The sequence below is a fragment of the Pogona vitticeps genome, chromosome 6, assembly GCF_051106095.1.
Source record: "Pogona vitticeps strain Pit_001003342236 chromosome 6, PviZW2.1, whole genome shotgun sequence".
NCBI lineage: Eukaryota > Metazoa > Chordata > Lepidosauria > Squamata > Agamidae > Pogona > Pogona vitticeps.
Window position 1 is genome coordinate 77,699,353 of NC_135788.1, and position 22,541 is coordinate 77,721,893.

The window sequence follows — 22,541 nt, forward strand, 5'->3', positions numbered from 1 at the left end:
TGTCTAGGCCGTTTTGGCATTGGAAAGATGAATGAAAATGGCCAACGCTTGCTGGAGCTTTGCTGCCATTATGGTCTTTGCATCAGCAACACATTCTTTAACACGAAGCTGCAACACAGAGTTTCCTGGAGACATCCAAGATCCAAGCATTGGCATCAGCTCGATCTAATCCTCACTAGACGTTCTTTCACTTAGGTATTAGAAATAATACCTCTATTTAGCTTTTACAATACCATTAAGAACTTGATAGTGTTAAGATTTTAAATACTGTGTATTTAAGAAAGTTAGAAAAATTAAAGGGGTACAGAAAAAAGTGCCCTAAAGGGAAAGTACTTTCAAAACTTGTGGCTTGAAAAGATAGTTTACATAAATTATTGCAAAACAATTAGTCAGCTCTAGCAGAGCAATATCAATGAATTACAAACAATCTTGGCAAGCGAATGAAAGTCTTGGTTATGATTTATAAACATAAAGATAAGATTATCATAAATAACAGGTGAATTAATGAAAATAGAGTTTTTATAATTCCATCTTTTAAAAAATGTAAATCCATGATATATAAGTTTTTGGATTCCACATTATTGCTAGGATAGCAGAAACATCAAGAAGAAATTTCCTATGGTTGTAAAAATAGTCATAACATAGAGATGTGCAAAAAGATTTATTTTCTATTTGAGTAAATGCAAAGTCTATGAAATTTTGTATTATGGTTGCACATACAGTATAGTCGTTTCCTACTATCATAAAACCTGGGTGAGCAGATAAGGAATGTTTATAGCAAGAAAGAAAAGGAACACAGTTGTTAAGAGTCATAAATATGTGGAGATAAAAGACACACACAATTAACACAGCATTCATCACATAATCACAACTCCACACTGCTCTGGGTCTCAGATATATATAAAAAGCAATCATATGGGTTTTCCACCATAGATTTTAACTGGCTTGGTTGATTGAGAATATTATTTAATAATTTTCTGTGTGAGTCCAAATATTCTAAAAGGCTGAACAATGTATTTATATTAATATATTTTTATTTTTAACAACTGAGATTTTTCCATGCTTAAGTAAAGACAATGCTCTTTATATATTCTTACTTTTAAAAACTTTGCCATTTAAAGAGATGTATTTTCTGTCTTTTGTTTCAGATCTGCCTCTTTTATGAGTTTATTTTTGCACGATGCCTAAACTTAAGTTTTGTATTTGAATATCTGAAATCTCTTATAGTTTTAAGATTTTTGGATGGCAATAACAACTGTAACTCTTCACTAGTTGCGATAAAGGATTTTTATGTGTTTTTGTCTACAGTTTTCTTCATAGCTGTAAGACTCTGGATTTTTCAACAGCTCTGAAGTAATGTACATCTGGAACATTGCAGCAATGTAGATAAATAAAGCTTGAAGAATTAGACAAGCTCATGTGTGAAATTATTGCAACAATTAAAAGACTTACACTTTGATACTCAGATTTATTTTGATTGTTAAATATTGTTTGGTTTCAATCTGAAATTGACTCTTTACTAGGATCAATGCCAGCTAAACACAGGCATTGTGTGAACACAGGCTTTGCTGCATTGAAAGTAGATCTTTTTCAACTACAGGAAGAAATATAGAACCACCTATCCACAAACATAAACGAGCCATTTATGATTTCATTTGGCACACACATATAATCTGTTTCTTTCACAACTTGATCCAGACTTACAACATAGCTTAAAGCCTAACCAATGCATTTAAAACTAGAATTCAACTATCAGCAGTGATGAATGAAAACTGATTAAAGTAGCAAGTGAACAACAAAAATATCTATATTGAAATACTGAATACCTGTTTTTGAAAGCCAAAATGCATAAAGCTACACTAGAAATTTTGTTTGTTGGGAACACTTTTAAAGAGTGCTATGATATGATATTTTAACATATGGTACTTTGTTGTATAGAAAGGCTAGAGAACAAAATATAAAAATGCTGACATATCACTTTGGTTATCTTAAACAAGATGGACTTTTGTGGGTTGTGGCTCATCTATTCAGGGAGATTGTGTGTTCAGCCCGTACTGGATGAGATTACCTTCCCCTAAAACAGAGGTGAGGATCCTTTCACCCTCCAGAATTTCTGTCCTACAATTCCTATGAGCACAGCAAATGGTAAGGGATTGTTAGGGCTGTAGTCTGGAGAGCCAAACACCACTGGGCAAAAATTCTTTTGCATTAGTGGCCTCTGGACAGAGGTATCCTGACAATTATTCACATTCTCATTATTCATGTTTTCATAACATATTTTGTTGTTTAGTCGTTTAGTCGTGTCTGACTCTTTGTGACCCCATGGGTCCTCCTGTCTTCCACTGCCTCCCGGAGTTGGGTCAAATTCATGTTGGTAGCTTCGATGACATGTTCATGGGGTATTCTTGGCAAAGATACTGGAGTGGCTTGCCAATTCCTGCTCCAGGTGGATTGCATTTAGTCAGAACTCTCCACTATGACCTGTCCGTCTTGGGTGTCCCTGCACGGCATAACCCATAGCTTCTCTGAATTACTCAAGCCCCCTCACCAAGACAAGGCAGCAGTCCGTGAAGGGGACATAACATATAGAGCTGTCTAATGGTATGTATGCAGTGCATAGTGAACTACAGACATGTTTAGTTATGTGAATACATTCCTCACTTGGAACACTCCCAGGAGCTGAAAGCATACGGCTGGATTTCTTACCTGCTACTATTTATCTATTCCAATGCACAGACCATCAAAAATAAGTAGGAGGAATTTGAACTATAGGAAAGCAAATATAATTTAATTAATTCCTAATACCTGTTGCAATGGGACATGCTTGGAATGTAAGGACAGGAAGGAATAACTTATTCTAAGAGAAAAAGTAAAACAGAAAAGGATTAATAGTGTGAACGATGTATATAGATGGAAATTCAGTCAAGAGCATTTTGGTTAAGTAAAAAAAAGGAGTATCAGTACTATTGTGGCAACAAAATAATTAGCCATGAGATTAGGTCTGTTTTGCCATCTGTAGGCCGGGTGCAGTAATAGTCTCTCAAGACTCTCTCAAAGGCACATTGACTGTGGGACCAACTGTCTCAAAAGGGAACAGATTCTCTTTCATTGGAGACGACAGAGAGGAGGCACCAGGTAGTGCCCTGCTTACACGATGGATAAAAGCACAGTAAGCAATACATAAGTAGGACTTCACTAAGAAGCCAGTACATTTGTAACTTACCTTGCTGACTTCATATAGAAATTGGAAGGCAGAAGACATCCTGAACTCACTCCAAAGCAACAAGCCAGAAATTGTCAATGAACTGAAAATGGCAGGAGTTTTGAGGTAAAGTGAGCATGCCATTGTGTAATTCATGACAACCGGCTTGACAAATGGAGCTTAACTGGACATGTATCTTAGACTTTATGAATGTCCATATCAAAAGGCTCATAGTAAAAGTGTACATAATCTGATGGCTATGAATTCTGAGGGCGGAAAAGGGCCAGAATCCTATTGATTCTACATACACTGACTTAAGTGCAACAGAGTTCGTCAGTGATGAACTGCCATTAGTTAAACCATGCGGCCAGCTTGAGATGAGGAATACCTATATAAGTGGTGATTCCTATATACTTGACAGTACATGATTATTATTAATAAAGGTATCACCCAATCTTGTCTTCAGATTGTATACAAGACCAGACATTTTTTTTCTTTTCTATTGGACTATGGAAGATACCTTCAGTAGACAAACAGGGCACAATCTACAATGAAGCAAGTACAATTAATATTGCCCAGGCAGGATGAGAACTTAGGGTATCTTACTTCAACCTCTACCTAACAATACTTTCAGTTTGTCTGCAGCTGACAAAGTGCATAGACTAAATGTCATCCCAGCTTCTCTAATATGGAGTTTTCTACACTTCTGTGTGTCTCTACTCCCAGCCAAGAAGGAAGCATGTGTTTTGACGCAGGGCTGTGAAGATGGCATAAACAACTGAGAACCCCTTTGTCCAACAAATTTGGAGATGAAATCTGAAAGCTGTACCTCTGACCTGAATCTGCAGCCCCCATTCTGGAATTTGTGAACTTGATTTAAACCTGGGGTGTCCAACCTTTCACCTTCCCTGGGCCACATTAGAAGATGAAAATTTGGTTTGGGCCGTACCTACATTTGGTTTGGGCCGCATGGGGGGGGCAGCCCTAGCCGTCCTCCACAGCCCTGCTCCAAGCACGCTTACCAGCAGCTGCGATCTCAGACAGCAGAGGCTGCCAGCTTGAACTCTGGTGGCTTTATGGGGCTGGGAGAGGGTCCACCTATTGACAGGGACGGCGCAATGCAGTCACGCAGCCCCCCTGTCCCCTCCTCTCCCGCTCCTTCCTACTTTCCCTCTCTTCCCCTCTACTGTTGTGACATGACCTGGCCATATTCCGGCCGCAAGCGCCAGCAGTGTAACTTGAAACTTTGGTATTTATTTAAAAATAAAAACTTGCATTGGGCCGCATTACGAGCTGACCTGGGCCGCATGCGGCCCTCGGGCCACAGGTTGGACAAGCCTGATTTAAACAAAGGAACCTGGCCCACACACCATGGCACTTTTTTTTTTAACATTTATGCTTTTTTTTTTTTGCTGCATCCCCATCTGCATGGTGCCCAGCCTGATGAAGACCCTTGCAGTGTTGCAAGTGACTTATGTCTGAGTGGAGAAGTTCTACCTTAGGAACACATAATAATGCAAATTTCAAAGAAATCTATTCCTGCTCATTAGCAGAGGCAATTTCCTTCCCAATTGCCTAGGTGGGTTTTTTTCTTCATGTCTTTTAAACAATTATATTATCCCTCTGCTTATTGTTGTTATTATTTTTTAAAACCAACTACCAGGCCAAGTATACTGAGAAGGGATAATATATTGGCACATCTGTTTAGACAATTCTTGGTGAGCAAATGTTGTCATAAATATCTAATAGTTGGTTTCCCTTCCACTCTTCTCTTTGCCATTGATAACATTATTCCATAAAGAAGCATAGATGACTGAGGGACATATATCTCAAGATCTTTCATAACATGAGAAATAAAAGGCAACCAAGTTCCCTTGAATAAATCAGTCTGTGCTATCCTTCTGTTTCATATACTTTGATATGTCTGACTTTCTGAGATCGCTATTTATCATATGCATACTATCTATCCATATATGGTATTACAGTTGTTTTCCAGTACCTGATGAGCTCCTGTCTACCTGCTACTAATAAAAATTGTATGAAGTTCTTATGAAAACAATTACAATTTTCATCAAAAAGAAAAGTGCTAGTTCAGTGCTATACAAATTAGTGAAGGATATGTCATAGTTTCAAATACAGCCTGCCAAAGTGTTTGAATATGTGAACCGTTCTGCCACATATGGATCAGCAATTCTTTGACATTGCAACCCTCCTGCCTACTAGAGAAAGATTTGTTCTAATTAATTTACACAGTGCAGCTGAACTGGGGCTAAGTGCTAGCTTTGCCTCTTATTGTTGCTGAAGTAGTTTTTAATTGCTGCTTATTCTACAAGCTTTTCCATTGTGTTTTCTTCATATTGAACCTAATACCTGCCTCCCATATGATCCAGATACCCCTAGTCATTCTACATCCATATGCTATTAACTCTCCAGAAAGTAGGAGAGTTAATAGCATAAGCGAGCAGAATGACATTTCCTTTTGATTGCAGATATTTGATTGCAAAGTTAGTTAATGCCCTGTTTCCACACTGCAGCTAGTCAATTTAGAGACAAAGCACTGTAGTTGAAATATATGAAGCCAGAGCATCTGTAGATCTTGTAATATCTGTCATCTCAGCTGAAATAGGCTCACCTATGAAACCTCTTATTTTAACTATTCATTTTTTCTATTCATGGCTGAAATTGTAAATGTCTGTCTTGATTTGAGAACCAGAGATGTTCTAGGAAAGCAGTAAGCAGGAAACCGGAAGAGGTTCATGATTTTTCATTCCACCTACTGGATCTAGATTTTAAAAAAATATTTCTAAAAGAGGATTTTGTAATTTTGTTATTGTGTGTTTTTTAATGGGCAAAAAATATTGAAACATTTTGTGTCAACAATACTGGTATTACCGTAGCTCCACTGGTTTTTACAGAATGGATTATTATTATGAGATGGTGACACTGCTTGTTTAAACTGGAGTTAAGGTGAAGTCATCTTCTTTTGACACATTAACAGAAAGACACTAAACGTCTAAAATAATTCTTACCACTTTAGAGCTGAAAGTTTTAGAAATAATCTATAAAATGAGTGAAATGTTTTCAAAACTTATTTTAACATTTCTTATTACTGGGCGCTATTGTCAATCCCAAAGGTGCTAGGAAATACAGCTCTGAATATCATACCTTGAGTCATTAACAGTAGCAGCAGCACTTTCACCATTGCTGCATGCAAGGAGCCAGCCCTCCCCCATCACTCACTGTGGCAGGCATCTTGCCAGCTTAAGTTGGCAGATTAGTTTTGTATTATTTTCTTTAATTGATGATTATTAGTTCATTTGTTTTTCAACTGAGATTCTTATACTGTGGCAGCAATCTTACATTCTCTCTAATATATTTCAGATTTTATTTTTGTAAATTTATCTGTATAACACATAGAATTACGAAAAGGAATGATAATCATGACTTCATTTGCAAGTGCAAACTTATTTTTTGCTCAAACAAGAAACCAAGAGGATAGCAGCATGTTCGTATTTTTACAAGGAATACTCTAATGCAGATTTGCAATGTGTTATGTGAGTTTACATAATTGAAAAAAGTTTTAGCTGGTCACACACATGTATGGATGTCATATTGCACTCTTTTACATCATACCCTTACACCTCCCTGGATGCTAACTATTCTCCTGCTCATATCTCAGCACCACACTAAAATATTGTGGAGGAAACTGCTGGGTTTGTTTCCTTGATAATACTTCCTTGGGACAACCCCATGGTGTAGTTTGGGATATTCTAAAGGCAGTATGGAACTTACATCACTGAGCTGGCAGATTTAACAAATTTTAAAACACCAAGAGGACTGATTGTCTTGCTAGAGATTCTATATAAAAATAACAAACAGTTCCAGAACAGGACACTTGTCCAGAAATGAAGCAAACTGGAAATTCCTAATGAGAACAAATCACTATCAGCTTCTTATGTAAACAGTGGTTTTATGAATTTGTAAATTAACATTTTAAATCAAGCTCCTAAAGAAAAAGGTGCAATAGGTAGCACTCTTTTCCCAACCTTAACTATCCTTCAGATACCTAAAATAAAAGTTTGAAGCCCACTTGTTTAATGTTGTGTACACATTATACTCCAGAATATTCTGAGATTCAAGAGATGCAGCTCAGTGCTCCAGAATTAATCATTCTAAGCTCTTGCATAGCCAGGGTAGAAAAGCATTCCCCAACTCCAGAAATAATATTTAATATAAAACGTTCAAATGCAACACATTTTTCTGCACCTCCAGCACACAAAATAAAAATCCAGGTAGCCTTATTCTTTTTTAAATTATTTATTAATAAAAAAGTTACAAATAACAAAAAATAGAACTAAAATATAAACTCAGTGGTGACTGTATGCAATACACATTAAACATTTCCCACTCGTGCCACTTTCACCCTTGAGACTAGGTAACCAATAATATCAATTTGTAACTTTTCACCCCATTCCGTTCCAAAAATACATTGATTCTTCTGCTGGCATATAGCTTTTCCCCTTCGAAAAGACATATTCCAAGTAAAAATTCCTTACATCTTTTAAATTGTTAGACTTACCATTCTGATTCTTATTTTCATTTCACATGTTAATGGAACATTAATTGCTAAACTCCACATTTCTTTATACTAATTTTCAAGATTAATTTGTTTGTCACTTTTCCCAAATATTAATCTTGCTTTCCTAATCATTATAACAACTAACTCATTCTGACCTTTTTCAAGTGATCATCCTTAATTATGTTCAGGCAAGCAATAACTGGCGATATCTGAATATCACATCCAAGAGTTTTTCTAATTTCTTTAAAAACCAGTGCCCATTCTGTCTTTCTTCACACATCCACCACATGTGCATATAGGTCCCTTTTTCCTTTTTTGCATCTCCAGCATTCAGATGGTATATTTGGAGTTTTGTTGCTTTTTGTTTATTTCATTTGGCCTTTTGCAGTATATGTCAGTACTTGAAGCTCTGCATTTAATTTTGTTTTCTGTATAGCTTGATGCTGTAATAATAAATAGTTACCAGACACCACTTGTATCTTCTGAATTCCAAAGAAAAGCAGGATATTAAAATTGAGGGGGAAAAGGTTTTTTAAAATTATTATTATTATTATTATTATTATTATTATTATTATTATTATTATTATTATTATTATTATTATTATTATTATTATTATTATTATTATTATTATTATTATTATTATTATTATTATTGTTGTTGTTGTTGTTGTTGTTGTTGTTGTTGTTGTTGTTGTTGTTGTTGTTGTTGTTGTTGTTGTTGTTATTATTATTATTATTATTATTATTATTATTATTATTATTATTATTATTATTATTATTATCAGAATCAGAGTCATGCAAGAAACACTGCCCCTCCTCCAGCACATATAGCCAACTCTAGCACACTGGATGGAATTCTGTTGCTGTTTGCATAAAGTTTGCATAACTAGCCAAAACTAACTAACAAGGGGCTGGGACACATTTCAATTGTACAATTGTGTGTGGGACCAAGCTTGTAACTCAAACAAACTATGACACGTTATCAATTAGTTGCAATGAGCCTCAATATATTACGTGAATCTTATACAAACACTAATAGTAATCTGACCATTATAGCTAATATTAATCTGAGCTACATGTAGACCCAGTGAAATAAATGAGTTTTTTTTAGTCAAATAGCATTAAGTTACATTTTAGTTCAACTGATATGAACACTGGGTTTAGCCCAATGATTCTTTTGCCATTGTTGGCAAAAGGCTACAGGCTTTTATTTTCTTTTGTTTTTGAATTTCCCCTTTTCTTTCCTTTTCTTTTTTTTCTTTTCCCCCCTCTTTTTCTGGTTGTGAATTAAGATGTTTCCAATACTTCAAAACAAAGTACTGTATTCAGAAGGAAATAAACCCTTATCATCTGGGAGTTACAATTCAACATTGCCATTAAATTAATTTTCACATATAAATAAGGAAAAGGAAAAACTAAATCCCAAAAGTAAAGGGTGGCAAAACATTTTTTCTCTACATCAAATCCCTTTTCCCCCAACCTTCAATGACATAATAACACATACTGCCTTTACTCTTTCCTGTCTCCTTTGTAACTAGCCATTCACTCTCAATCTGCTCCCTTCCTCCTAGTCAGAAAAGGCATATTTTTAACAAAATCTGCAAGTATATGAAATTTATAGGGCAAAATATGTGCTAGCCAGTCCTTCTAAACTGATGCAATAAAGTGCTTACCAAAAGATGCTGAAAAAATGGAGAAATGGGACTATACATTTCAAACCCTGCAAAGTTCCTGAGGAAAGCAACAGGAAGAGATGGTGGTCAACGTGCTGGAACTCACTCATCAAAACTTAAATAAGGCATTCCTTAGTCTTCCTTCTAAAAAATCAGAATTGATCATTCATACCCCTATCTCTCCTACAGTACAAAATTTAAAATCAAGATTTTCAGTGAGGGAAAAAATCAGAAAAAGGCCACATGGTCATCAAAACAACACAAATGCAGGAACAGGGATACCTTTATTTGACTATTAAGAATATAAAACAAACAAAAACTAAAATAAAAGCAGTGAACTTTCAATGATAAATTATCTTCCTCAAGGCTGTGCATCAAGTTCTAGTGGGTAGTTCCAAAATTATATGCTGTTATTAACGTCCCAAATCCACATGTTTGATGTTAAGACCAGGTTAACTTCTTCATTGTTAATAGCTGCAGTCAGTTTCAAGCTCCCCCTCAGCTAGCAGTCTGGAATTTATGGCCTGTCTCTTAAAGCAAAGGACAATCAGGCGATTTTCAATGGTTTTTTGAGTAAAAATTGCAGGGCCCGTTCCATCTCAATTTCTGGTTATAGCGGCAGAACGTGATTCATCCAGTCAAGCTATATAAACAGTCCCACATTAAGTTTACAAAACTGGAACAGGGCTAATAATAACAGGACCTTTAAGAAATCACTAATCTATAGAAATGACCTGACAGTGTGTAACAACAATGTTAATGCTGCCCTATGAGTGTCTATTCACTGAATTCAGTGGCTTATACTCTCTGGTAAGTGCACATGGGATGTAGCTTTACTCTCCATCAATCTACCTCCTTAGGAGGACAGGGCAACACCATGAGTCATGGTAAGTGACATGTGCCCCATCAGCTGTTTTTGCACTGCTGAATTTGTGCTTCATCTACTGCAGGAGAAAAGAAAACATTTTCTCTGCAAGACTGCTCACAGCAGCCCCATGAGATTTTCTTTTTGACATCTGTTAGCAGCCATTTCAGCTGATGGAGAAGATGCAAAGGGATCTATGAACACTTATTTCACAGTTAACCACAGCACATTGGATCACTTCAAATAGAAATGTGCCTTACACTTACTGCCCCTTTTTGCAATTAGTACCTCTTAACATCTACCAAAGTATTCTAGGTAGTTTTAGTTGCAGTAGATTTCTCTAAAAAAGTAGCTTTTACTCTTTTCTGGGTCACAGGCTGCTTTGAGAATCTGATGAAAGCTTTGAATTCCCCCTCTAGAAAAATGCACATAAACACATAACAAAATTTTGCCACAGTTTATTATATTTATTTATTTATTGTTTAAAAAAGATATCAGTTTTTGGCATTCATTTCATGGATTCCCTGAACCCCATCCTTGGACCACAGGTTAAGAACTCTTAGTCTTAAATGTCTATCCCCCCTTTGCAGAACAGACTAAGCTACATAATACTGTATTTTGTTTACCTTTGCCCAAACTGTGGATGCCCCCAGCTGCAAACAAACAGGAATTATAACACTCTGTTTGGACATCATAGCCCCACTATTTCTTTGGGGTTATGGTTTGTTCAACAAAGTGCAAAGTATCATGCTGCCACATGAATAAGTATTTCCTAGCAACGGGGGAGATGAGTGAGAAGTGAGTGCAGTAAAGACTTCCATGGCACAGACTAAGGGCTTGATTATACTTTTAAAAGAATTGGCATTTTAATTGTGTTTAGCTGCAACTGCATCCATGTTTTAAAAAGGTCGATCACATATCACACAGTGGATCTTATTTCCTGCCTCCCCCCCCAACTTGTGTTATTCTGTTCAGAAGTGTGTCGTTTAACCTCCTCTTGGCATGGCCATTTATTTTAGCTCATGGCAGACGTATAATGCCTCCAATTTCCTAATATGCCCTCCTTTCCTGCCATAATTTTTTCCCTGCCCAGTCACCCTCTGCCACCCCACTCCTTGCCTCCCTGTGCCCTCGCTCGCCCTCTCTGCCCGATCACCCCCCCCAGCCTGCTCGCTCACTTCCATGCCCCCTCATTCATCCTCCCCGCCAACTGTCTTTGGGCATAAATATGGATCAGAGGCACAGATCTTCATGGATCCACATTTTTTATGTAGGATGATCCCCCAAAAATCTCAATCATAGGAACCATCTCTGCCCACAGACTGGAAAGTGTTTGTGGGCCGATCCCATGTTAAAATCGTGGATTTAAGAGGATACATGCTTGGATCAGTGTACTTGCACCACAGCAAAGCCAGCCCTCCTCACCATTTCTGTGGTGCATTCTGTTGATACAAATACTGTAGGAGCATTCTTAAAGGAACAGTCAAGCTTTCTAAAGGAACAAATAGATTTGTCCCCACCACAACCACAGGAGCTGGAGTGAGCCGCCAGCATGAGGGCAGAGTGGACAAGCCTCAAATGGAATTATTTTAAAAGCCAGTGTATCCTCCCTCAACTCAGGTTTAAAACATATTAAATGTTTTCCCAAGATGATGCACACCCAGTAGTCCAAAAATGCAATGCCTTAATCACTGTCTCAAAGAGATACAGGCAGTGATACATATATATGTGATGTGACTATCATATGACTTTAAATCGCAGCAAAAAACCTCCTATATATATCACAGGGTTAATCAATAATGTAAATAAGCCTTAATAAATTTATTACACCTTCAATGTTCATCAACTACAGCCCACTCCACTTTTCAGTAGTCCTTTTTTTCCTTTCAATTTTTTAAAACTTATTTTTTGTTATATCTTAATAGATTGATAGATATGAAATTGTCCTTTCAACATACTGCGTTCTACAAAGCAGAAACAAACTAAAGTAGGCTAACTTGTGATGAACAATCTGGAAGGGAAAATATGCCTGTTGCCAGGCAGAACATGGAAACTGTCCAAATTGTGGAAAAGTGCCACTGAGGACAACCTAGGCTATGGAGAGGTCTCATCTTCTAGCCACTCCTGCCTCAGGCATTTCTTGCTTGGTGGGAAGACAGGATGGGGTCCCCACCACCACCAAAGAATAAGTTAGAGTTCTACATTCATACATAACTCCAAACTGTAGTTATGTATAAGACATAAATGAATAAAGCCTGGTTTAAAATGGAGTTTATGAATTATTGCTATTGGTTTTAATATCTATTTTTATTTTTGTTTTCTGTTTTATGACTTGTAACCCGCCCAGAGTAGTGCTGTGACACTAAGGGGAGTGGGATACAAATTGAATAAACCAACCAACCAACCAACCAATCAACCAATAAAATAATGATTTCTCACTTGAACAAGATTTTAAAAATTAAATTTAAAGAATTCTACAGTTTATCAAAACAAATCCCAGCTTAGTTTTCCGTGTGAACATATAACCATTTTAAAAGTATAATTTTACAAGAAGTTGCAAACACTCATACAAAATGACAACCCCAGTGGATTATTTAGTATTTCTTTTTCCACATTCTGGCAAAATTAAACGGGAGTAGAAAAAAGACAAAATACTGTGACACCTTAAAGACTAATAAATTTTCTTCAGTGTCAGATTTTACACATCAAAATCCATTTCTTCATATACAAGTAGTGTAACTTTGCACTTTTTTCTCTATTCCCTTTAATTTTGCCAACACATGGAGACATACTAACATAGCTACATCTTTGGATATTCTTTTGTTTGAAATATAAAAACAAGTATGCGGGAACTTTTTTTAAAAAACCTAATAAATACTGTATATTATGGCTTAAATAATAAGGGCAAAATCCTATTTATACAACCATAACTGGAGGTTTGGAAGTTCAATTCCACACTGTGTCTCTTGTGAATAGAGCCAGTCTGTGTGGCTTTCAGCAAACTGCACAATCCCAGGGCACTCCTAGAAGAAGGGAGTAGTAAACAATTTTTAATAGTTTTCTTTACCTGGAAAACCCTGAAAAGGGTCTCCATAAGTCAGAATTGACGTGATGGCACATTATGATAATGATGATTAACATAATGTTATGCCTGCATAAATGTGCTAGGTGTTATGTACAGCAACAGGGAATTGAGAAATTAATTGCACAATTTGCATTGCAACCATTGTGCAATGTGCTGGTGGAAGTGCTTCATGGAACTACTGACATGGCACAATTGTAACTACCACAAGCATAATGTCAAGTTTTGCTCACATAGTTAGGCAAAAGGATTTTACCCTAAGTGTGTTAATTTTTAAGGTGCTACAAGTCTGCTGTTTTCACACACACTGGCCAGAATCATATCAGTGATATACCTTTACATGTGCCTAAGTTGACTTGAGTAACTCACCATGGTGAATTCCAACTAACTGACAAATCACCAGTTGCATTGCTAGGTCTATGACTGTTGTGCTGTAGATGCCTGCTCTGTAATGCAACTACTACCTCATTAGTTAGCAGTAAGTTACAAAGTTTAACTTATACAAACATAAATCACCAGCAGGATTGTGAGCACTGTTCTAAAGAGTACCTCAAACTTTAATACCCATATACTTTTAAATATAGCTTAAATGTAAAAAGAAGTCTTTCTGTAAACATACACAACACCAACTATAAAACTGGGTGATAAAGTGAATTTGTTGCCATCTAATGCAAAATCACATTGTGGTTCTACAAATAGTTGAAGGGCAATATGCACTCCACCTCAGCTCTGATTTTCTTGGGGGGGAAATCCCACTTAACCCACTTACTACTTTACTCTTTGATAGTAATCACAGTAATGTGGTTATTTGGTCAAGATGGTATGGTTAGCTGTCCATGGAGGAAAGTTGGGTATTGGAAGATATTTATTCTATAATAAAATAAGGCATTATTATGTTTATTGTGATTCAGAGCAAAACTACAAAGAAAGGTTGATATGTCACTCTCAAAATCTCACCCACAGGGTATATTGCTATATAAAGTACACATATTACTTATTTAGTAGTCTTGAATCTTTCAGACAGCATTCATTTGCACCATAACTTCAATAATCTCTGGATACAGATCTTTGCAGTAAGGCATGTGAAGTGTAATACGATATATATATCCCTACATTTCAGTATAAACATTAGTTCATCTTAAATATTTATTTGGAAGTACTGAAATCAGGACATTTCTCTAGGTTTACTGGATGTTATCGGAACAAAAGTACCAATTATCGATGTGACCCAGAAAAAAATGAATTCTTATATTTGTGTTTGTTGAGTAATAAAGATGCATCATAGTACTTTCCACTGAAACCAATGGGATAAAAATATTAATAAATGGTTTAGCTTCTGCCCTACAATTGCAATTATCATGCTGGGCACACTGAAACACATAGAGTGAGTGTTAATAATCCACTTTGTTACCTATTACACTTCAGTTGAGGCTATCACTGTCAAATGTTTTCATATCTAGAGAATTCAGAAAAGCAGACCAGAAACTAACAGAGTGATAAAGATCTCCCCTTGTTGAATAATGTAAAATAGTGATGACATATTGGTTAGTTAGCATAAATGATGTGCATTATTATTATTTGTTATTATAAACATACAAATAGAAAGCAGACTGCAACCCCTGCCATTTTGAGGGGATACTCTGCCATTTTGGTAATACCCTACCCAGAAGTAAGCCATAGATCTAGCAGTTTGTAGAGGCCCATTACACAACTGAAGACTCCGTTTTAGGTGTCATGCAGATTTCTAAATATTTGCGTATATAGGCAAGAAGCTCCATGGTTATCTTGGCCACACCCACAAACAGAGGACAATCACAGATAACTGTACAGTCCAGGTAATACGTCATTGGGACACTGTCTATCTCCTGGGTTGTTGTTGGCTTTCAGCTCTCCAAATCAAGAGCATGAAATGAGTCATGATTTTTTTATACCAGGGTAAAATGATCATATACATAAGCATTTGATCTGGATTTCGGGTTTCTTTTAAATTTCTAAATGTTTTGTTTACAGTTAGCTGTCTTTAAAGTTTGTACAGAGTGCTGCATTTGCACAAACCTTCGAAGTAAGTCACTATTCCATATTATATTGTTCTCATCTAGTCCACTTTCCCAACAGCCCCACTATTACTACTATAACAGCTAACTTGCATAACCAGCAGTGATGTGACTTGAAGAGGCAGAAATGATGTATACACTTATGTTGCCCTTTTGGTATACAACGTAACTCTGACTTAAGTTGCAAAATGCATCACCACACCTTCTGATATAAATCTATGTAATAAATCTAAATTCCTGAGACAAGGCACCACCACTTGAAATGTTTTTTTTTAAAAAATCCACCTTTTACAGTTTAACATGGCAGCAGAAGAAATTTATAAAATTGCACTCTTGACAAGTCCCCATGTCAAATGAAAGTCTTCCTTCCTTAATTCAACATGGTACTGCGATTTGCAGAACTGGACTTGCTCCAGTTTCGACCTGCGTGGCCTTTCAGAAGCAGAGGCTAACACGACTGGGGATCAGTATGGATTGTTTTTTTCTTTCCAAATAGCCATGGCATAGATCTAAATATAGACGGGACACTGCATTTATTAGCCAATTGAGACGCTTGCATTTTGGGTGTGGGAGGAAACACGGCACTTAATGAGCCAGCTAGAGAGATCAAAGAGAAGAGATTCTCCTGAAGACTATAGGCGGGTCGCTTCCACGGCTCATTTCACCTTTCCTCTGGTCCTCCTGATCAATTAGTTACTCTCCGTCAGCAGCCTGCCACCGCCGCCTCGCCTTCCTCTTAGCAGCCCAGCCAGGGCTTGCGAACTGGCGTCCCGCTAACGTCAAGCCCGGAAACCTCCCAAGGGGCGCTCGCATCCCTGGCTGGCGCTGAGGCGAGTCCCACAAACACGCTCAAATGTGCATCTGGAATAACAGGCGGAGAAGGGGAAGAAGAGATTCTCTAGATGCTGCTCCTGCTGCCCTTGTTTCCAAACATGCAGGACTTGGGGGGACCAAGCCTCGGCTCGCTCGCTCCCATTTCTGATCCGGAATAGTGCTGAGGCGGTGGCAGGGAAAGTCCAGTTGCCGAATGTTTTCTTCCTCCCCCCCCCCATCCACCCACCCCGCGAAGTCCCCCAAAGCAGAGAGGAAGCAAAGTGAGGCAAAGGACTCCACCAAACTCACCTGAAGGAAGCGATGCTGCTGGGCGGGGCGGGTTGGAGGTCTGAAAGGAGGGCGGGCGGGCGGTGGGGACCGTGGTGCACCAGCCCGGGAACCGGCAGCCGGCCGAAGAGTACCCAAACCCTCGAAAGAAAGCAGGGCGAGGAACCGGGCGAGCGGGGAGGACTGAGGTCGAAGAGGCGCGAATCCAGAGTGAGGGAAAACAACCAAGAGAGAGAAGAGGGGGAAACGGTCTCGGGGCGTAGAGCGGGCTACCCAGAGAGTCTTGCCGCTGAGGAGTCGTTCCTAGGGCTTCCCATCTACTGCTGCTTCGCCTCGTCTTCTCCCGCCGGCGCCGCCGCCGCTGTTGCTCTCGCCCGCTCGCTCCCTGACGCCCGGCTGCGCGAGGCTTCGGATGTTTCGCTCACGCGGCTGCTCCCTCGTAACCCCAGCCCCCCGCGCTCCCGCTCAGGCAGGCAAGCAGGCGGGCGGGCGGGCGAGCGGGCGCGCTCCTGTGAGAGCCAGAGCGGCGGAGGCTGCTGCGAGGCGAGACGCCCAAGTCTCCGCGCCCCGACAGCCTTGTCCTCGGGGCAGGAGGGAAAACGGGACAGGCGGGACAGACGCCCCCCCCCGGGAATGGGGGGGCGGGGTGGGGTGGGGGGCGCCAGGAAGGCACGGCTGGGGCCCGCGCGGGGAGCCGTGGGAGCGAGGGACGGAAAGCTGGCGAAGGCGGACATGAGGCGAATGCCTCCTCTTCGTGGGAAACGGAAATACAAGGGGCTTCTCGGGGCAGAAGCCTGGAAGCTACCAGGAAGGGGATGGGTGGGCTCTGGGTTGCTACAGAAAACCAGAAATTCCCCCCCCCCCAAAAAAAATTCTTTCTTTCTTTCTTTCTTTCTTTCTTTCTTTCTTTCTTTCTTTCTTTCTTTCTTTCTTTCTTTCTTTCTTTCTTTCTTTCTTTCTTTCTTTCTTTCTTTCTTTCTTTCTTTCTTTCTTTCTTTCTTTCTTCTTCAAGTCCAGTACATTTAAGCTATTGCGATGGGAACAGAAATACAGTTGAGTGCTGCTATCCAGCCACCAATGTGTGTGTGCCCGTGTCGATAGGACTTTCGTCCATGTTTTTTTTTTTTTTTTTTTTTTTGGTTAATTCTTTGGAAAGCTGTGACACCTAAAGCTAACAGGTCATCATTACTGTATGTGGTCTGCTTGTTCTGCACGCCTGTCCTATCAACTTCATAGGATGAGTATTTATTTATTTTTTTAGTATAAACAGAAAAGGAAAACAATCTTTCTCCATGCTCTGTTCATAATTTGGACATCAACCTCATGTCTCCAAATATACCACTCGGAGGGATCTACTATGAAAGGAAAGAAGTGCAAGCTTCAGGGTCCCTAATCCCAAAGGGGCCCAAGAAGTGACTTCAGTCCACATTTTTAAAAAGATTGTGGTGATTGGTGGTGGAACAACCTCACTGACGATGGTAACAGTGGTTACCCAAAGCTCCTTGATGGTTGCAAAGAGCCCCGCTTAACAGTCCAAGCTTCTGGGCCCTGAATATGTAGGTCTGCCACTGATTCCAATATGAGTGCTTCCCTCTTCCAAAGGCTTCCATCCCATAATAGTAATTGCAACCACTAGCTTAATCACTGCAACATTTGGAGGTCTTCCCCATCAAGGCAGCCTGGGCTATCCTGCCATCAGCAACATGAAAAAGAGAGCTGTTACTACCCCTATTAGTGCTTTCCCCCCTATTTTGGTTGTGTGGAACTCCCTATCATTATGCACAACTTGCATACACCCCAAAATTGAAAAAGAAAATCTTTAATTAGTGGCAATCTCAAAAACTGTGCCTTTCTGAGCCTGCCTGGGTGTTAAGATCATTTTCTCTCAGTTTCACCACCTTCACAGCTGCATTTGGTGGGGGCGTGGGAGAGGGCCTTCTCTGTCACTGCTCCCAGACTATGGAACTGTCCCATCTTTGCTGTCCTTCTTCATGCCCACAGAGACCTGTCTCTTCAGTCAAGGTTTTCTTTAATGATGGAGTGTCTCAGAGACAATAAACAGAATGGTTTGTATTTTCTTGCTTCTAAATTTGTTTCTTGTAATGCTTTTCAATAACATTTTAATATAATGTTATTAATTATTATTTAATATTTAAATAATTTACTATTTTTAATATTGTGTTTTTAATGATGTAAGCCACTGGGTCCTTTTTTTAGGAGAAATGCAGGGTAAAAATATTTTAAATAAATAATAAACCACTGTGGATATGGGACTTCAGTCCACCACCCTGTTGTTGACAGCTACCCTGCTCCAAGACAGCCAAAAAAAGAAAAAAGCTAGAACTGGCTATAATATAGGACACCATACCTATAGTGCCCAAAGAATGTGTTTTCTAAGAATATGAACATTATCAATGGCAGTTTTCCAGCATTTTAGACACTGTGGAGAAAGAAAATCAGTGTATTAAACTACAGTGAATACTGTAACGAGTTTATATTAAATAGGAGAGATTTACATTAAATGTTTATATAATAAAATGTAAAAACAATGGAGAGAATCCTGTTGTGTAGCTCTGCCTCCACAGTTGGAGTAACTTCACTGGCAGTGGCAGATTGCCACTAATTAAAGATTTCCTTTTTTAGTTTTGGGGCGTATGCGTGTTGTGCATAATGATACGAAGTTGCACACAACCAAAATAGAAAAACAAACTGTTTCATTAGAACTCATTTACTTCTGCTAGTAATATTTTGTTACAAAGGTGGAGCTATGGAACAGGATACTGGCCAATATAAAACAATTTAAAAATAAGTGTGTTCATCAAAGCTGACACTTGATAACAAACTAACGGTCAATTGACATTTCAAACCATTCTCAAGGGAATCGCTCGTGTAAATTGCATTTGAGTAAGTGTGGGCGGCATATAAATTGAATAAATAAATAAATAAATAAAGTGTGGATTTTCTAGCCTTCCTTTCACAACAATATTTGAATGGACATTCTCCTCACCCACTAAATTTTAAAACTTGAGTATTTATTCAAATCTTTCTTAAACATATTGAACAAACTGATGTTATACCTCTATTCTAATTGATTCTGTAACATAAAATGGATCCAAAATTATTCAGCAAATCTGATATTCCATTAAATAAAACACACTATATCTGAAAATTGGTTTAAAAGACTAAGGCAAATTGTGGATGAAATGGAGGATGCATTATAAGCAAGCCAAACTTGTGAAACTGCATAGCTTTTCAGATCATGTGGTATATAATACTCTTAGAACTGCAGAACTGGAATGGACCCTATGGATCACTGAATCCAGCTCCTGTCAAGGAGGCACAGTGTGGAATCAAACTCCCAACCTCTGGCTCCACAGCCAATGCCTAAACTGCTGAGTTATCGATCTGTTAAGGCTGATGCTTTAGATTTTATTTTCCTGTCTTTGGAGTATGATGAGACAACTTTAATTCTGGTCTTAAACTAAAAGTTTAAAAAAAAAATAATTTAACCACATTTAAAATAGGGTCATTATTGTGGTTTAAGGAAGATTAAGTTGTTTGTGTTTCAGACTGTGCAGCGAATTTGCAAGGAAACCAAGTTCTGGAAGTAAAGCTGACTTAACACCCGGGGCATCTAAGGTCTCTTTCTGAGAAAAGGATATACCTAGTGAATATTAAAATGTAATTCTCAGAAATCAAGAAGGAAGGTTGGAAAGTTTTACATGGACCCTTACAGAATGTACGTTTTTTTGGAAATATTGACAACTTACAGGGAAAAAATTGATGCAAAATTTAAATACATGTCACACTTCTTTTCATATCAATTTCATTTTACTGTTAGCAACAAAAATGATTCATTCATAATGTAGTTTGAATATAAAAATGTATTATTTGACATATTTGTTAATGTAAATTTTAAATGTTCAAAATTTCTAGTTTTGCATAAGCAAAAGTACTTCAGGCTGCAGTATCCTTTGCTATCTAAGCACACATATCTTAATTTTTATTATCTGAGAAGTAGGGGGAAAGGAATTCAGAAACCACAAGTTTGTAATAAACAAAATCAAGTGCATTATTTAGACAAAAGCAGTCTTACTTCTGCTGTGACTTTCTCCAGATAACTAGAACAAAGGCCATCCAAAGAACGCAAAAAAGTCATCGTCAAGCGATTTTGTCATCTAGTGAGGTAAGCATCTAGCGGAGCACCACTGTACATACAATTCTTCACATGTTGTTCCTGCCATTCTGAGAAAATAAACCCTTGTTTTGGAATGGATTTCATTCATTTTGAAAGTGAAAATATTTCCTCTGAGTGTTTTTAAAAGGTCCCCAATATTTCCACTTTTTCCCCGGGGGGGGGAATATATCCCTGGTGTGGGAGAAAAAAAAAAGACTGGAGTTTCATTCTCCCCCTCCCTGGGCCTTCACATCTCTAGGGCTGCTTTTTCAGCACTGAAGGAGCACTTAACACCTGCCACCTATCCTGATAAGACAGGATTTCTATTATCAGCAGCAGAAACTACTCTTCTGATTGAGGTAAACTCTTCCATCAGATAAACTGAGAGTATATATCATTAGCCTTCCATCTTGATGCGTTTTCATATTGCATGGTTCAGGTCTTGTGAGGTTGCTTCACTGGAGCTGACTCCACCATGATGAGCTTCATTTATTTATTTATTTATTCATTCGTTTGTTTGTTTGTTTGTTTAACTTATATACTGGCCATCTAGAATGTGTCTACTCTAGGCGGTTTACATAAAGCATAAAATTTTTTATTAAAAGTGAAATTCGAGTTAATCACAGGTTCCAAGATGGGTGACCTAGAATGCCTGGAAATGAATATCTGTCCCATACCCCTCCTTCTCTCTCTGTTCCTCTCCTTTCCCTAGGTTTGCTGTTTTTCTCTAGGTGCCTAAAACAGCCTGAATCCATGTCTGTTCCAATTTCTACTTAGAATATCCTTGTTATATTTAAGGTGTGAGGGACAGTTCATCCACTGTAGATAACTGAGATAATCTTATGCGCCTGGAACTGAGATAGGGTACCTTGATTTCAGAAATCATTCTCCATAAAAATTAAATCCCTTTCCTTTCTGCTCTGTGGTGAAAAATACCTGCTGTCAGATTGTCTGGAACCAGATTTCTGGTTCCTCGTTACTTTCTGTAATGCCCACTTCTTCTACCTGCCCTACTCCAATCTCATAACACATATCTTGGCTTTCTTCTGTTTCTATTGTATTTCCAGGTTAAACTGTTAATTCAAGTTGAGAGAAGCCCATATAACCAACATGTTTGTTCTTTACCAAGTAACAGATGAATCAAGCCCTGTATATTTGTAATAAAATAATTATTCTTTGATTTGTATTATGTGACCAATTGGCCTCTGATACAAGTGTTTCGTGTAAAATGTCTGTGGCATTTTGTAACTTGCAGGTCCATTAACCAGAAAAAAAACCCAAGTGGATCAAATATAAATGTGCAGATATCTGTGCTTTTTGTACATTGAGGACAGAGTCTCTGACTCTATTAGCTAAGCTGCTCTGATGACATGGAATGTTCACAAATATCCCAAGTGTTCAGTGAAGGAGCCTGTCAAAATGTTTCCAGTCATATTTTTATGAAGAGTGGAAAAGTTATCAGCTTGGCTGGATATAAAATCCTTAACATGCACAAGGAATAAGAGCTTTCTGGGTCAGGCTGAGCATTGACAACCAATCCCAGTATTGATTTTTATGACCCAGCCAATTCTCTGACTGTAGGCTTCTCATGAGGTATCATGTTGATCTTCCTATCTCTGTACTTTTCTAACCTACTGTCCCCATTAAAACAAAATAAAAATCAGTTATGAAAATAACTCTTTGATAGAAAAGAACTATTTGATATTTCTGCATATGGTGAGAACATGCAAGTGAATTACACAGTAGCTGAGTGACAGCAGGTGACATTTCTTGCTATTGCGCAGACAGTCAAAAGCCATGGGAAGAGA

At 38.2% G+C, this 22,541-nt stretch overlaps 1 protein-coding gene across 3 annotated transcripts in view; it reads right to left on the reverse strand.

Moving 5' to 3' along the window:
• The window catches only part of LOC110075381 (poly(rC)-binding protein 3), a 279,989-nt gene extending 263,271 nt beyond the window's left edge, over positions 1 to 16,718 (reverse strand). For all 3 annotated transcript variants that reach the window (XM_078377629.1, XM_073003939.2, XM_073003932.2), the window contains exon 1: positions 16,578 to 16,718. The gene's annotated coding sequence lies outside the window, so the exon portion shown is untranslated. The remainder of the gene's footprint in view (positions 1 to 16,577) is intronic.
• Positions 16,719 to 22,541: the final 5,823 nt, after the last annotated feature.